This window comes from Homarus americanus, unplaced genomic scaffold (assembly GCF_018991925.1).
Source record: "Homarus americanus isolate GMGI-L3 unplaced genomic scaffold, GMGI_Hamer_2.0 scaffold36622, whole genome shotgun sequence".
Lineage (NCBI taxonomy): Eukaryota > Metazoa > Arthropoda > Malacostraca > Decapoda > Nephropidae > Homarus > Homarus americanus.
Window position 1 is genome coordinate 135,020 of NW_024724145.1, and position 18,778 is coordinate 153,797.

The following is an 18,778-nucleotide window of genomic DNA, read 5'->3' on the forward strand; positions in this document are numbered from 1 at the left end:
AAATACTTCATGGGAGACACTGAGGAGTATTTGAGTTTAATTTTAGAAAGTAATTACAGGATTTTACAAGAGTTTGGTGACAGCTAAAGTGTGTGTGTGAGAGAGTCAAGAGAAGGAACGGAATTGTTGGTTGTTACCGCATCTTATGGGACGTGAGGTGCGGTAGGAGGAGAAGGGGAGAGGGAGAGAGATGAGAGAAAGATGAAGGTTGTATTTTGAAGCGTCAGCGACAAGTTCATTATCTACTCGATAAGAGAATGATATGTGGTGGCCAGATATGGGTTTTAGTTATAGTATGACACCGTGTGAGGACAGTGAGCAGACGAGGTGGTCTGGTTACGTGTCCAGAGACGACTTCTAACCAATATCTAGCAACTGTCCGTCAGTGACCCAGCTACAGAGTTTACCGCTAACTCAACCAAAATCGTCTGTTACTGTTCTTACGCGTGTCATAACAACAGATCAGTCACAAGTGAGTGTGAGCAATTGTATTCAGCCAACTTGAGATGTGAGTTAAATACGAGGTATGATGGATACTTTTTGTGTGTTTGGTATTTACAGCTGATAGTGGGACATGTATTTCCAGGTATGACCAAATAAACATTGTCGTGTAATACTGGACGGGTGTCATTTAATCCCAGCCTCACCCCTGTCTGGCCGTGAGCCGTTACATTGGTAGTGGTGGTAGTTGTGGTGGTATAAGGAATAGTGATAGTGATGATGGTTATGGTGGTATAAGGAATAGTGATGATGGTTATGGTGGTATAAGGAATAGTGATAGTGATGGTGGTTATGGTGGTATATGGAATAGTGATAGTGATGATGGTTATGGTGGTATAAGGAATAGTGATGATGGTTATGGTGGTGGTATGGTATAAGGAATAGTGATAGTGATGATGGTTATGGTGGTATATGGAATAGTGATAGTGATGTGGTGGTTGGTGGTATAAGGAATAGTGATAGTGATGATGGTTATGGTGGTATATGGAATAGTGATAGTGATGATGGTTATGGTGGTATATGGAATAGTGATAGTGATGGTGGTTATGGTGGTATAAGGAATAGTGATAGTGATGATGGTTATGGTGGTATAAGGTGATGATGGTGATGGTGGTATAAGGAATAGTGATAGTGATGGTGGTTATGGTGGTATATGGAATAGTGATAGTGATGATGGTTATGGTGGTATAAGGAATAGTGATAGTGATGATGGTTATGGTGGTATATGGAATAGTGATAGTGATGATGGTTATGGTGGTATATAATAATAATAATAATAATAATAATAATTAACGGTTTATTGAAAGAGCTTGGCAGCCAGAAGGCTGAAAATATACAGTTACATATTTGGGGAATGGGTTACGAATTACAAATAATATACAAGTGACATAAGTGACACAAATAAGACATATAGTAACTTAGATGGGGATCAGCTCAAAATACAGTTCATTTCAACATAGTGACAGTGTAGGGAGCAGTGTTTACTGGGAGTGAATACACTGATTTATTACATGTTATTGATAATTTTTACAATGGTTGGGACTGGGCTGTTCTTATAGCGATCAGTTCGTGCACGTATGGGCTGGATGCGGTTGTGGTGTCGAACAGCAATTCTCGGACAGGGGATCTCAGGTGGTAGTAGGGGCCGGTGTCGGGGATGGTGTAGAAGCTTCTTACCAAATTTGCAGATGAGGTCGTGGTGATGGTCAGTGAGAGTCGAAAGGGTCAGTGTGTTGAGCGCTTCTTGATATGTGGAGTAGGAAGGGGAGAGAATAATCTTGCATGCCCTCTTTTGCACTTTTTCTAGGTGTTTACGTTGTGTGGCATTTAGGGAGGAAGACCAGGTGGGGGAGGCATAGGTGAGCTTGGGAAGTATGAATGTTGTGTAAACACTGAGGAGCTCGGGTGCAGGAACTCCGAGGGACTTGAGTCGGCGGAGGAGGTGGAGACGGAAACTGGAGGATTTGACAACTTCACTGACGTGTGGTTTCCAATTTAGTTTGTTGTCTATGGTGACGCCGAGGAGCTTCGTGGAATCTACAACCTGGAGTGTGTTCGGACCTAGGGTAATGGAAGGAGGTGGGACAATGTCGGAGGAGAGGTTGATGTGCATAACCATTGTCTTGGTATGGTTGATGGTGACATGGTTGTTGGTGGCCCAGTTTTGGAGACTGTTCAATAAATCCTGAAGGGCGGTATAGTTGGGAGCGGAATTGTTGACGCTGATCCCAATGGTGGAGTCGTCGACATATTTCCAGCGAGCAGGGCTTCTCTTAGGGCATCATTGATGAGCATAAGGAAGCAGAGTGGTCCCATCTTGGTGCCTTGGGGGACGCCACAGGTGAGTGACTGAAAGGTGGAGACAGCCCCTCGGAAGCGTACAGCTTGGCGTCGGTCACTGAGGAAGTCTGTAAGCCATGGTATGAGACTTCTCCGAAGCCCGAGGTCAATAGCTTTGTTTATGATTATATTGTGGTCGACTAGGTCGAACGCTTTAGTGAAATCAATGAAGGCGACAGCTACAGACGTTTTTCGTTTCTCGAGATGGCGGTATATGTAATCGAGAAAGCTGACAAGACAGTGAGTGGTGGAGGAAGTTTTCATGTTGCCAAATTGCTGAGGGTCTACGACTCCTGCAATATCAGCATAAGCCCAGTCAAACACAAAACTTTCACAGATTAGGCTGGGTATTGGGGTGATTGCAATAGGTCGTAGCTGATTTAAGGATTGTGGGCTGGTTGACTTGGGCACTGGTGATACATAAGAGGTCTTCCAGTCAGCTGGGCATCTGGCTTGACTGAGAGAAGCATTGATGATGGAGCAGAGGGGTTTAGCAAGCTCCGGGAGAACTCCTTGAATAGTTTCATTGGTAAGTCAATGGGGGTGGTAGAGCGTTTTAATTTTAGTTTGTCCAGGCGTTTTGCTACGTCAAATTCCTCTACTAAGTCAGTGGGAAGGGGGGCTGGTAGGTAAGCAGGGAGAGTGGTTGTGTCAAGCCGTGGGAGCGTCTGGCATATAGTAGCGAAATGGTTATTTGTTTGCTCAGCTGCGTCAACATTAGTGAGGTGGCTAAGGAAGGGGAGGGGGTGTGTCATATTGTTTAGTCCACAGAGTTCTTTAAGCTTACCATACCATTGACTGATGTTGGTCTGCTTCAGGTGTTGTAATTTGGTTGGGTAGTGGGACTTCTTTGCAGTGCGTATTTCGCGGATGACTCTGTTGCGAAGTGACCTGTAGCGGATGTGGAATAGTGATAAGTGATGGTGTGTTATGGTGGTATAAGGAAATGATAGTGATGGTGGTTGTATGGTATGGGAATAGTGATGGTGGTTATGGTGGTATATGGAATAGTGATAGTGATGATGGTTATGGTGGTATTGGGAATAGTGATAGTGATGGTGGTTATGGTGGTATGGGAATAGTGACAGTGATGATGGTTATGGTGGTATAAGGAATAGTGATAGTGATGATGGTTATGGTGGTATAAGGAATAGTGACAGTGATAGTGGTTATGGTGGTATAGGGAATAGTGATATGATGGTATAAGGAATGGTGATAGTGATGGAATAGGAATAGTGATAGTGATGATGGTTATGATGGTATATGGAATAGTGATAGTGATGATGGTTATGGTGGTATATGGAATAGTGATAGTGATGGTGGTTATGGTGGTATATGGAATAGTGATAGTGATGATGGTTATGGTGGTATATGGAATAGTGATAGTGATGGTGGTTATGGTGGTATATGGAATAGTGATGGTGGTTATGGTGGTAAATGGAATAGTGATGGTGGTTGTGTTGTTATGTAGAATAGTGGTATTAATTTGTGTGTGTGTGTGTGTGCGTGTTGTGTGTGCCTATGTGTGTGTGTGTGTGTGTGTGAGAGTGTGTGTGTGCACAAGTGGTGCAATGCGTCTAGTGTGGCAGTATGGCAGTATTATGTTAGTGTTAAGGTGCAAGCACTGCTTGTTTCCTCTCGCTTTCAGCTACCGCCGTTGGATAGCCCTCGTGGCGAACAGGGAAGCAATTTGCCTAAGTCCTCCTCTGCCAGTACACAGCCTCTTCACCATCAAGACTCCTGCTGCACCTCCTCGTGGCGACACAATGTAACTGGGTGCCTCGTGGGCCCAGGTTAGACCAGCAGGGGATCTCGGAGTAGCAGTGGGCCCCAGACGGATGGCGGATTGGTCCACTGGCATGTGGACACGTCCTGACGCCAACCAACCACTGCCCCACTGCCTTGTGGATTAACCTTGGTAGGTATAAGGCGACGGGAGTAAACCCCTAACGAAAATTCTGCGGTGGAGCCCCGCATCAGGCAGACATGTTTTACAGAGCTCCAACAAGACCCCATCGGTGGTATAGGCGGAAGAGTTGACCACCAAGGGAACCCAACGACTACACCGGCGGATGAAGGCAATGCATAATGGACAGGCTGCTAAGACAAAACCCAACAAACTGGGCTATTGGCAGGCCATTGCAACTCTCCCTCTCCCCAGTCATTGCAACACTTGCACCACTGGATAAGGAAAAGGGAGAGCCAAGATATGTGGTTCCAGCCTGCGCTCCTGCCTCACCACTTAAATCAACTCACATGCAGCCAACATTCAGCTCATCGCACTCTTCATCATTAAAAGCTCTTTACCCCCAAAAGTCCTATGGCGACGGACGAGTGACAACGGGGATAGACAGAGATGACTGCCGAGAGTCTCTAGTCACAACTCTGCACATGGGCAGCACAGATAAGATGGTCGTTTGTGCAATGGGATCTAGGCAGCAGTGCAATCCGGTTTGTGCGACTGAGCAACTGTGCAACTGAGCAGCCCTTTCGAGGAGCCATTCTGCTCACCCAACATATGGAGGGGGATAGAAAATGTGCCCTAAACATCGTCTGCCTAAAGAACCAACCTGACTGGGCAACAGCACCCAGTAAGGTCATCCTTATGTGGTCGAAAACACAATCAAAATCACAGATCAAAACAAGAACAAACTATACAACCTTGTAGGGTCACTCCATAGAATGTCAGGACCCTTCTGAATACTGGCACAAATGAGTGTCCTGAAAGAAGAACTGCCCTTGTAGCAAAAGAACTGGCGAGGTATAACATTAACATAGCCGCAATTAGTGAGTTCCAGCTCCCAGACGAGGGTCGACTCACAGAACGGGGGTCTGACTAGACCTTCTTGCGGAAGAGTAAGCAAGCTGCGGAGGGAAACTGTATCTATGGAGTTGGCTTTGCCATCCGCCGATGCATCCTACACAGGCTATCTGAAATGCCTGTTGGGATCAATGAGCGCCTCATGATACTCAGAGTCCCATTGAATCACTCACATCATGTCTTTTTCATCAGAGCATACGCCCTAACACTGTGCATAGGATGACATTAAGGAGGCCTTTCATGCCGACCTTTACAGAGTGCTAACCTCTATACCCAGAGAAGACAAGGTTGTGCTCCTTGACGATCTTCAATGCCAGAGTTGGCAGAGATACTGACATTTGGCAGGGAATCATAGGGAGAAATGGACCAGGCAAGTATAATCCCAACAGCCTACTCCTCCTCAGCAAGTGTGCTGCACACAACCTCACTATCACCAATACATTGTTTAGGCAGGCCGACAAGTTCAAGGGTTTGTGGCAACACGAATGGTTTAATGAAAATGACCTGGAAACCAATGTACTCATCGAGGATAAATGTGCTGCTTTAATTGACTAGCAGAAGAACCCTCAGTCTCAGACCAAGTTGATACCTTCTGCAAGAAGAAAGAAGCAGCCCAGCGCAAACTTCGCAAACAAAAGAACAACTGGTTTAAAAATAAAGCATATGAAGCACAAGAACTCGCAGATAAACACAAGAGGCGTGAATATTTCAATTCCACTAAAACATTTTAAGAGCCAATCACTCATGGTGCAGTCCCCCTCTGCTCACTCGATGGTAACTCCGTAATTAAAGATGAAGAAGGCCTCCTTCAGCACTGGAAAGAGCACTACCATTCACTGCTCAACCAAAACACTGATGTAGATGTCCTAACTACCTAGCAGGTCCTTCAGCATCCAGAGTTGACCCATCTCAGCTATCCTCCATCCCTAAATGACCTCATTTAGGGATGGAGGATAGCTGAGATGCTACTGCCATCAAATAGATGAAAAATAACAAAGGCTCAGGGCCTGAAGAAATCCTAGCCGGGGTGTACAAAGCAGTCTCCACTCTCTCCTAGAGAATATATGGGAAAAGGAGGAAATCCCCCAAGCTCTTAATATTTATAAGAACAAGGGAGACCGGTCAGACTGTGGCAACTACCACAGGATCTCGCTGCGGTCCGTAGCTGGTAAGATTATCGTCCGAGTCCTCGTAAACAGACTTCTTCCTGAGGGGGAAAATTCCTCCCAGAATCTCAATGTGGCTTTAGACCATCACGTGGCAACACTGACATGATCTCTGCTGCCCGCCAGACACAGGAAAAGTGCAAAGAACAGCGTCATGACCTGTACATGGCCTTCATCGACCTAACCAAGGCCTTCAACACAGTCAGCAGGGAAGCCCTCTGGCGGACCCTCAGCTGATTTGGCTGCCCACCAAAATTCATCGCCATTGTGAGGCAACTCCACGATGGCATAAGCAACAGTGTCCTGCACAATGGCACCCCGTCTGAGTTTTTCTCCTTCCAAACGGGGGTAAAACAAGGATGTGTACTGGCACCAACTCTCTTTTCCGTTTTCTTGGCTGCCTTTTTTACTCTTGCCAGTGCCAAGTTAGCCGGTGGGGTGGACATCCAGTATCGGATGATGGGTCTTTTCAACATAAGACGACTCCAGGTAGGAACAAAGGTGTCGGTAGCTTCCATTACTGAACTTCAGTATGCAGACGACCTCACCCTTGTCGCTCACACTGAACGAGACCAAGAAGAGATCCTGAACACCTATGCAGATGCATATGCACACTTCGGCCTTGAAATGAATGTACGTAAGACTCAGATTCTCTTTCAGCCAGCCCCTGATTCAGCCACACCTCCACCATCCATCCAGCTTAACGGTACTACCCTCACTAACGTTACCCACTTTCAGTATCTCGGCTCCCACCTGTCCACCACCGCAGACATCGATGAAGAGATTCACCATTGGATCAGATGGTCATCTCAAGCTTTTGACAGATTCCTTACCCGTGTCTTCAGCTGTAGGGAGATGAAACTATCTACAAAGTTGAACGTATATCGAGCAGTGGTCCTCCCCACCCTGTTATATGGCAGTGAGACGTGAGTCACATACAGGAGGCACCTCAAGGCACTTGAAAACTTACACTAACGTAGTTTACGTTCCATCCTCTGAGTTCGCTGGGAAGACAAGAGAACAAATGCCAGTATTCTCCCTGACACCAACTGTAGGAGCATCGAGGCTACCATTATCCATGAACAACTATGTTGGACTGGCCATGTTACCTGCATGGACGACAGTAGATTGCCAAAGCAGCTACTTTACAGTCATCTAACGAATAGTAAACATAATGCTGTCGGGCAACTGAAAAGGTATTAGGATAGTCTTAAGACAACCAGAAAAAGTGCCAAATCGCCCCCCTCACCTGGGAGACGATTACTCCACATCGTAAGGCTTGGAGGAGCACCACACGAGATGGTGTCAATACTTTCGAGTTAGCCTGACTGCAAACCGAGGCAGACAAGTGCCAACGCCGGAAAGACGCTGCCGCCGCCCCTCCCGCACTGGATGTAGCCCTCTACATGTGCAACATCTGTGACAGACCCTGCCGATCCCGTATTGGCCTCTCTAGTCACCTCAGAGCTCACCAATGTAGGTGACATCTGTAATAACTCATAACATTTTATCATAGTTGGATGATCGTCATACTCGATTCCGAGTGACAGCAAAGTAAGAGTAATAGTGTGTGTGTGTGTGTGTGTGTGTGTGTGTGTGTGTGTGTGTGTGTGTGTGTGTGTGTGTGTGTGTTTCTATCCTAACCTAATCCAACGGATGATTAATCTTAAAGTGAAATAAGCTGGGGGCTAATTTTCAAGGACTGTAGTTCCTGGAAATTGTCCTATGCATTAAATACAACCTGTCACACGCCGGATAGAAAAGCTTGCCAGAGTCTAGTAAATAGGTTCAACACTGTACCGAGAAAAAATAAAACGTACCTTAGAAATAAAGTATTTGTGACCGAAATCCGAAATTGCAGAAGCAGTTACTACAAGTAAGGGAGGCGCTCTGTTTGTTGCCTAACCCGGATGTTGTGGCCTGGTTACCTCTGGGAGGATTTGTTTACTCTTTGATGATTATTATTATTATTATTATTATTATTGTGTTGCTGCTGTTGTCTTTGTCACGCCCCAACACTGGATGCAGAGGAAAAACATCAAGGAGGCCTTTTACGCCGATCTTGACAGGTTGACAGTTAAGGTTGTGCTTCTAGTTGACTTTAGTGCCTGAGTTGGCAGAGATGCTGACATTTGGCAGGGAACCAAAGGGAGAAACAGAGTGGGCAAGTGTAATCCCAACGGCCTACTCCTCCTCAGCAAGTGTGCTGCACACAACCTCACTATCACCAATACCTTATTCAGGCAGACCGACAAGTTCAAGGGTTCATGGCAAAACCTCATTAAAAAGTATTATCACAACTAATTATCATAGCAACCAAATACCATGACAACCATCTTTACAACCAACCATCATTACAACCAACTCTCATAACAAACACTATACAGGACGAACAATGAACGCTACACAACTTAGCAGGCCAGGGACGGCATCACCTCCTCCCCCCAGAGAAAGTATTGATTTTCCCAGCCAGCCGAACCGCGGGGCAAGGCACGGATCCTTCGCTAAATGTATCCAACAATTTCTAACCATATTTCGGTGCCTGTGTTGGTGGGTTAATTGTCTTCTGTACTTTATGTTTTGTAACTTTTGTATTTAGCCTTTAAATATGGTTTATTTTAACGTATTTTGACGTATTTATGTGGTTTATTTTTGGGTTTAATTGTGGCTTATTTTTGGGTTTCTTTACTTGTTTGAACGTATTTTTTGGCTTATTTTTTGTGATTTTGTTGTGACATATTTTATAGGTGTATTCAGAGTTTTCTTTACACATTTTACTGGTTATGGTACAGTAATTTTCCTTTGATTTGTGTTTTTCTTCTTCCTGTTTTATTTTCTCCTATTCTTGACATAAAAGTTAATTATGAATCTTATTTTTGGTCTATTCTGGAGCTTATTGATCCTTATTTTTGGCCTTTCTCCTAATTCTTCCTTATTTTTTATATTTCTTCTTATGCTTCCTTATTTTTTGGGTCGTTCTCGTAATTCTTCCTTATTTTTGGTCTTTCTCCTTATTCTTCCTTATTTTTTTGGACTTTCTCCTTATACTTTCAAACTTTTGGGTCTTCAACCTTATTCATTCCTTATTTCTTAGAACCTATAGCCATCATCTTTCCTTCATTATTCAACCCTATCTCGAGGCTTCAAGAAGGAAGGGGCAGTGGGCAAGTGGACACAACACTCGCCTGCCATCCTAAAGGTCGCCAGTTCGCACACACACACACACACACACACACACACACACACACACACACACACACAGGGCACCACCAACACCCTCAGCAGCCCTCCCAACTATGAGTGGTGTACCTAACTTTACAGATGAGGACATTGATGGCTATCGAGTTCAGTGCCGACTACACTGAAATTCCACTGTCCAAGGTGAAATGGGACTGAAGGTTACGGTCAAGATATACTGAGTGAAAGGGGCTGTAAGTTATACGGTCAAGATATACTAAATTTTTTATCTCATATTTCTTCTCCTACAGTGATGATTTCAGCGTTGTTGTTAAGGAAAGTATATGCGTTTGAAAGGACTCTTGTTTTGGGACCATTTTCTTGAGGTTAATACATCATGGAGGAGTGATAAACGTAATTGTGACTAAGATAATGTGATATAGATTGGTGAGAAATTTATAATTAAACCAACGAGACGAGAATTGGAAAGTAAAGATTGACTTGCCTTCTAAATTTTTTTTTTTTGGGGGGGGGGATAAATTTTGGGGACATTTTGGGGATATTTTAGGGATATTTTGGAGATCTTTGGAGGCAGTTAGGAACATTTTCATAGACATTTTAGGGATATTTTCGTAAAATTTTAGGGAAATATTTGGAAAGTAAGTATAAAGAAATTTAGACGAGTTTGAATATCTTTATAGAATTTCATGAATATTTTTTTTAATAATTTCAAGCTTTAGAAAACAGCATAAAGCTTTAAATAAAAAAATGTTTTTAATTTAATACTGTAATGAGTTTTTATTTTGACTTAATATTTTTATTTACGTTTATGACATTTAAGAAACTTGTCAAATAATGTTTTAGTTCCTGGTTCGACATGATCAGTAAACTTTAAAAGCAATCACCAGAAATGTTTCCAAAGTACGGTTTTCATAAGTTTGTATAGCCCACCCAACCCACCCTTATCCAGCCCACCCCAACCCACTCTAACCCACCCTTATCCTGTTCATGTATTATAATCATGTACACTCAAGTAGAAAAACTATACACATTTGTGATTAAAAGTTTGTGAAATAAAGTAATATTAGAATTTCACATGACTCAGTGTCTATTTGGTTAGGTTAGGTTAGGTTAGGTTAGGTTAGGTTAGGTTAGGTTAGGTTAGGTTAGGTTAGGTTGGGTCTTTGTTCTGTGGTAAGTCAAGGAAAGGGGAATGTCGTGTTGATTGCGAGCATGACTCATGTAATGTGTGTTGATACCAGGTTGTTGTTGTGTGTGTGTGTGTGTGTTCGTGTATGAGTGTGTGTATGACCCCCAGACCAGATATAGACTCATGGTATTGTATAATTCTCTTCTCTCTCTCTCTGGTGATCTTTCCTCTTTAAAACTCCTCCCCTAACCCTCAACCCCTCACCCCCTTCCCCTAACCCTCAACCCCTCACCCCCTTCCCCTAACCCTCAACCCCTCACCCCCTTCCCCTCACCTCCTTCCCCTCACCTCCTACCCCTCACCCCCCTCCCCCTCACCCTAGAAAGCATAGATGACCAACGATATATCTCTTCTTTTCCTTCCTCCTCCTCCTCTTCTCCATCTTTCCTCCCCTTCTTTATTACTTCCATCTCTCTCTCACACTTTATCACACACACGAGGAGGGGGGGGGGGAGGGGTTCGTGTGTGTTCGTTATGTGTTCGTTATGAATCTGGGTTACAAGTTTCGTTCGTGAGTTGTGTCCAGATGCCAATACGAGATTCTCCCTCCTCCCCCCCACTACGCAACACTCATCGACCAAGATCTCAGCAGTGAAACCGACCAATCAGAGAACGCCACACCAGCACAGACGCTCTTGGTTACCAGAATGGACCAATCACAGAGACGCACATAATCAGTCCGAGTTGCGTCAGCAACTCGGGCTTATCATTGTCGCCCACGCCAGCATCGACTCCAACTGCACCCACGCTGACCAATCGAAACCTTCCACGTCATCAGCATCTTGGGGTGGGAGGGGATAGGGGGGGGGGTAACGTTGGGGCCCTGGTTACAACTATGAGCTGAGTAAGACGTCTAGTTGTCACAAAGAACCTCACTGGCATTCACCGCCAGGCATTACGATCTAAATAAATGTAAATAAACAACTACCAATCATAAACAAATACGTAAATAATCATCACCAATCACAATGAACCGTACAAACACCCACCAATCATAACAAGCCACACGAAATCCACTAATCACAATGAATTACAAACACTCACCAATCACAGCAAGTAACACATAATCCACCAATCACAAAGAGGCCAAAAAATCCACCAATCACAGCAAACCACACGAAATACACCAATCATGACAAGTCACACGTAATCCACCAATCAGAGCAAATTGCACACAATCCACCAATCACAGCAAACCACACGAAATCCACCAATCACAGAAAGTCACACAAAATCCACCAATCACAACGAGGCCACACATTATCCATGCATCAAGTGGATATCAATTTGGTCTAATAAAAATGTTAATCCTCTAAGTGACGCCGATAACCTCCATCCAGAGATAGGTTTTGCCTCAGTAATATGTGTCTGCCTATATCTCAAGAATCTATTAGGTAATTTCGATGAAACTTTGCACACTGACGGGGAAAATATCTGGGTGAAAATGAACAAAATTTAGTCAGAATTAGTCTAAAGTTCAGGTCACACGAGAAGGTCAAAATTAATGTTGCCAAAACTTTCTAAAGTAAAGAATTAGTTTATGTTTTGATTATGAATTCTATGTAGATCATCTAAAGATTAGCTTAGACCTAATCTAAGCTAACCTAACCTAGTCTTTTCAGGTAGTGTTAAGTTGTTTAATAATAAAGTAAAAACAAAACTGGGGGTCTCTGTTCATCAGGTGGTCGGTATTTTGGTCTCATGAAACAGAACAGATATAAACGTCTATCATTTTCAGTATATAAAACAGGAACATGAATATACATCTCTCCTATATCGATTAAAAAAATCCAATATTCTCCCAAAATATACCAGATGGGCTTTTATATACTGTCTCTCAGATACCTTAAAAAAAAGTCCAATCACTGCAAGAGATACAAAAAAAAAAGTCGCCCAGACAATGATTTTTACAGCAACTACCAAGCCAAGGTTTTGCTGCCCTTTATCAAACTCCACCCACCTACCTCGGCATCGTGAGTGTTGACAGAAAAATTGTTAGTCCATTGATCTGAGTTGTCACGGGTAACTAAACTGACCTTACCAGTGTTGAAGATCACATATATATCTTGCATCAATTACTTCTTGGTGTTATTTACACGACATGGTGACATCGGGTCGTGTGTGGGGGGGTTGGGGGTTCAGTGGGGAATATCAGGTATTTTGGTAAGTTTATGGACGAGTGATATTTTTAGTATAGTTAGGTTAGGTTAGGTTAGTATCTCACTTCATGATTGTATTGAGTAACCAAACACCGCCACCATAGTAAATGAATTTCCTTCACAGGTTTTAATGGATAAATTCTTTCTCCTGTACAAAATATAAATTAACTTGGATAATCAGGATGACATAAAATGAATACCAGTTTACGGATATGGTATTAAAAGCTTCAATGAGAACATGAACTATATGTCTCTGCGTATTTTCAGGAATAACACGTTACTAGATCAATTTTGACAGCACATGAGACGAACCAAGTAATTTTATCCAAACTAATAACTGAAATGTAACATCCTTAGATTCGATAAAGACTCCCCCTCAAAAAATTCCAAGCTACATTGCTATTCTTTACACCATCTGTATTATAATATTTTATGCGTATACTGTACTAATGTCTCAGGCCGAGTAAGTGATATTTTATTCAAGGGTGGACAGAAACCTTAAGTTCAGCATTTATGACTCGCGTTCTCTATGATTCGTCTTACTTGTTTTCTATTAATTTTTAGGGGAAACTGAATTATTTACTACAAAAAAAATAGGTCTTGGGCAGAAGTGATACAAAATATACATACATGTAAGATTTTATAACCCACACACACACACGAGATGGTTCCACAACAAAACGTAATGAATATATACAGTATAATTAAATATTTCTGCCAAATTTCATGCTTCTGTCACAAAGTAAACAATTATTTCACTTATCCGCCTCATTAACTCGTAGTAGGGACTGTCTGTACTAGTGTGTGCGATGGTTTAAAATTGATCCCCGAGTCAGAATTTTCCCGAGGACTACTCCACAAAATCAATACGAACAGGGGCGCGAATTTTATAATCCCTAAGTACAATCTTATCTCCGCAGCAAGAGGATTGAGCTTTGTGTTTAGCTGAGCGCATCACTCAAACCATAAAGATAAGATTTAGTGTTTATTTAACCGGACATAATACACTAATTTACTTCCTGGCGTCACCTCGAATCATTCACCCCTATAAATTCAAACGTGTATTGTGATATAAGCCCGCTGACATGTATCGTTTAACAGACATGGCCGATATAAATGTTCAGTTTAATAGAACGTATAAAAAGCAGAACCCCATCGTCAGATAGTCCTAAGGGTACGACTGCACCGACCTACAATCGGAGAGCTGGACGATATGTACGTTTAATCGACGAACGCAGACTACGTCACAATGTTACTCGGTGTGTTGCGTCATGCACCAGCATTGTCGTGAGACGAGAAAGGTTACTTGTTCTCTCCTATATCTCGAATGAACATTATCGACATTTTAAACATTTTGGCTGCCACTCGGAATAGAGTATGACGATCATCCAACTATGATACTATGATGTAAGTTATTAAAAAAGACACCTCGGTTGGTGAGCTCTAAGATGACTCGAGAGACCGATGCAGAACCGTCCTGATAATGATGCAAAGTATGATGAGCTGGATGATGGCTTCACGTGAGTTGATTCATGTGATGAGGCAGGAGCACAGGCTGCAAACACACATCTTGGCTCTCTCTTTTCCTGATTTAGTGGTGCAGATAGCTGTAACAACTGGGGAGAGGGAGAGTTGTAATGGACTGCCGATAGCCCAATAACTTGTCCATTTTGTATTGCCTCCATCTGGGTTCCCGTGTTGGTCACCTCTTCCGCCTATTCCGTCGATGGGGTCTTGCTTGAGCTCTGTAAACATGTGTTGCCCAGAGCAGTTGGCTGGGAGGGGGGGAGGTGACCACAAGGAAGTGTTAGCTCCTCCCTCCCACACACTTGATAAACACACCTGCACATAACACTCTGGGACGCACCTGAGACACACACCGACACTCTACAATCTGGGATGCACCTGAGACACACACCTGTACACTACACTCTGGGATGCACCTTACACACACACACCCAAAAAATACACCCACACACTACACACTGAGACAGACACCTGGGCTTCACACCAAGACACTACACTCTGAGACACACCTGAGACACACACCAGGACTCCACACCTACACAAATCAACGAGCCAGGGTCCAGGTGAATAGGGTAAATTCGGTAAATCTGAGATAATCCGCCTCTCTGAATCGCCATTAAGTGCCCCGCCCTTACACCCGGTAGTACTAAGAGGTCAAACTCCACGTGCTTAAAGGTCCATTGATTGGTCCTCTTACACTCTGGGTCATGACGTCAAGTAAATGTTATTGTCTTTTGTTGGTGGTGGCGTATGTTCTATTTGGCTGGTTCTAAGTTTTGGTTAGGTTAGGTTAGATGATAATATCTGGCCTATACCTGGAACAACCAAACGCCCACACCCCAACCATCACCTATCTGTGTACGTAAATGTCGACATGATTCCTTATCTTATCTTTATAGATATGAACATAAGAAATCTGCAATAGGCCGATTGGCCTGTGCATGGCAGCTCCTGTCGAGAGTTACTACCACTCTCTATCATCCATGAATCTATCTAGCCTCCTTTTAAGACTTTCCAGCGTTCCAGCACTTACTACAATGTTGCTAAGCTTGTTCCACTCGTCCACCACCCTATTTGTGAACCAGTTCCTTCCTATCTCCCTCCTAAACCTAAACTTATCCAACTTAAATCCGTTGCTACGAGTCCTATCCTGCTCGGATATTATAATAACTTCATCTATATCCCCTTTATTGATTCCTTTCACCCACTTAAATACTTCTATCATATCTCCCCGCACTCTTCGTCTTTCTAGGGAATGCAAGTTTAGTTTCCTTAACCTATCCTGATATGGAAGGTTTCTAAGTCCCGGAATCATTTTTGTCATTCTTCGCTGCACCGACTCCAATGAATTGATATCCATTCTATAATAAGGGCACCAGAACTGAACCGCATAATCGAGGTGCGGCCTGACTAGCACAAGATATAGTTGCAATAAGACCTATGCACTCTTATTACTTACACTTCTAGATATAAAACCTAATACTCTGTTTGCCTTATTTCGAACATTAACGCACTGTTTTCTAGGCCGTAGGTAAGGGTTTACAAGTACCCCTAGGTCTCTTTCACAAGTCGACTTCTCTAGGTTGATGTTGTTAAGGCTGTATACATTGACAGTATTTGGTCCTTCCAATATTAAGTACGCTGCACTTGCTGGTGTTGAATTTCATTTGCCATTTTTCTGACCACTCTTGCAGTTTATTTAAATCCTCCTGTAGTGCATTTGCATCCTGCCCTGAATTAATCTGCCGCCCTATTTTGGTGTCATCCGCAAACTTGCTTATGTCACTGCTGATTCCAGTATCTAGATCGTTTATGTAGATTATGAACAACAGTGGGCCCAGTACTGACCCCTGGGGAACCCCACTGGTTACACAACCCCACTCAGATTTAACACCATCTACGCTGACCCTCTGTGTTTTATAGGTGAGCCATGATTTTATCCAATTTAAAATTTTCCCCTCGATACCATGAGCCTTAACTTTTCTCAGAAGCCTCTGATGCGGTACTCTGTCAAATGCTTTACTGAAGTCGAAGTAAATAACATCGTAATTTTCTTCATTACCTACTACCTCGAAGACCCCTAAAAACGTCAGCAGATTTGTTTGGCAAGATTTTCCCTTTGTAAACCCATGTTGAGAGTCGTAGATTAATTTGCTTTTCTCAAGATGCGATCGGATGCTATTTGCTATAATTGATTCAAGAAATTTCCCCACTACTGACGTCAAACTAATCGGCTGGTAATTTGATTCTGATGCTCTGTCTCCCTTTTTGAATATGGGTACTACATTTGTCTGTTTCACAAGTTTGGCACAACTCCCGTGTCCAATGATTTTGTAAATCAATTTACGAGGGGTCCGCTAATCTGTTCCTTACACTCGTTCAAAAAATCGAGGGAAAATTTCATCCGGCCCTGGGGATTTTGTCTTCTTTAATTTATTTATCTTCTTAAGAACATCCTCTTTTCTGACAGTGATATTCTTTAATTTCTCTTCTTCATATCCCCTAAATGTCAGTTCCACCTCTGGAATTTCCTCGTGAATTTCTTTTGTGAAAACTGATAAAAAGTAGCTGTTTAATGCTTTGCTTATTTCCTCACTGTCGCCAATCACTTTCCCCCTATACGTGTGTGTGTACATGACTTTTCACCTGATTGTATACGTGTGTGTGTACATCACCCCCGACCTTGACTGTGTACGTGTGTGTACATTATTTGACCTGTTTCCTCCGTTCACGTCCTAAGTCCAGGTGTTGTAGGTCCAACACGTTACAGGGAACATGTATTTCAAGTCCAGCGTTATATGTCTCGGGTGGTAAGTCCTGTGTTTGGCGCTCCACGAATTTCAAGTCCAAAGAGGTTTCAGGTCCAAGGATTCTCAGGTTCACGAGAGTGGTTGGAAGGGTGACAGGAGGCGCGAAATGGGTAAACATTGGTTTGGGAATAGAGTAGTGGAATATTGGAACAAGTTACCAAATATCATCAATTCGAATACGCTGGATAGCTTCAAACTTAGGTATGGGCCAATAGGCCCGCTGCATTTTCCTCCATTCTTATGTTCTTATATCAACACCCGAGGACGAGTTACTACACCACGTAAACACCTCTGTAATGATTGAATATCAGACCAAAGCTTACAGCCCAGAATTACATCACATATAACAGCAAGTACAGTACAGACCGCGTGGTAACCTAACACCACAGGTTGACACACCGCAGGTCAAGACCTGACCCCGGCCTAGGTACTTGTTGTAACCCTACGATAAAACCGTGTTAAAGAAACCACACCTGGCCAAGACCCACCCGGGCGGTAATAATTACAAAGCACTACTGTCCTGCGACATAACCTCACCTGGGCAAACAGCTATCCAGACCTGACCCAAGGGAGATCAAGGACCCGCTAATCAGCCAGCACCCCTGTTACCTCACCCCAACAACCCGGTCAAGACACACCCACTTAAGTAGGAGAGGTCACCCTCCGGCTCCTCCAATATATAGGGACTGGAGCTCCTCTCACAGAGAGAGTCTGATAACCAAGGAGGGCCAGCAACCACGTCCCCTGTCCCGCTCATCAAGGAAGTCCGTCACTAAAGGCAACGAGGTCTCAGCCGGGTCCATCGACAGAGTGCTGTCTGTGTAGGCGGTAGACGTGCAGTGATCCCGAACCTCCCAACGAACGACTTAGTGAAGTGCCCATTCGACTTGTGAAGTTAAACGAACATATAATTGCCTATCATACCCTGTGTAAGAATCCCCCCCCCCCATTAATTCCCCCTATGCAACAAGTAAAATAAAGCTGTAACGCGCATTTGTGTTTTATATACTACACTTGTACTGAGCCTGTGTTAATATACGTAGTCACCCCCACACCCTCGAGACACGCTACCAAACTTCCTGTCTTTACATCCTCCTACTACAAGTATTCTACCTATATGTAATATCCTCTTCTGGTGAGTTTTGTCTCATTACATCACCACCTGGTGTGTTCATGACCAGCTCACGCCCGGACCACCAACTGTAAACTATAATAATTTGTATGTTCAATTATTTAGGTACCTCGCTGTACGGCTGCCTGTGTCTCATGTTAGGTCGGTGGGTCTGGTAGTTGAACCCAGGTGCTGCAATTGTCGTGGCCGGCACAATGATGACTCCTGGCACTGCCCCGACTGTTCATGGGGACAAGTCCTCCCCCCCCCCTCCCAAGGATTCTTCACCCACCATCTCCAGCTATGACATTTAGATTTTTTTTTTTAAATCTGCTGGGCAGACCTGCTCTGCTGACCCCTTCAACTTCCCTTCTCTGCCCCGGGCCATGCCTGCCCCGGCGTGGCCTCATCTTGCTGTAACATGCCTCCCTCCACCGTCACCTCCGGCGCCACCTCA

The 18,778-nt window shown here is 43.7% G+C and overlaps 1 protein-coding gene across 1 annotated transcript in view; it reads left to right on the forward strand.

Annotated features, from left to right (window-relative positions):
* Window positions 1-299: 299 nt before the first annotated feature.
* The window catches only part of LOC121864065, a 49,741-nt gene continuing 31,262 nt past the window's right edge, over window positions 300-18,778 (forward strand). Inside the window, exon 1 of the mRNA XM_042362966.1 lies at window positions 300-472. The gene's annotated coding sequence lies outside the window, so the exon portion shown is untranslated. The remainder of the gene's footprint in view (window positions 473-18,778) is intronic.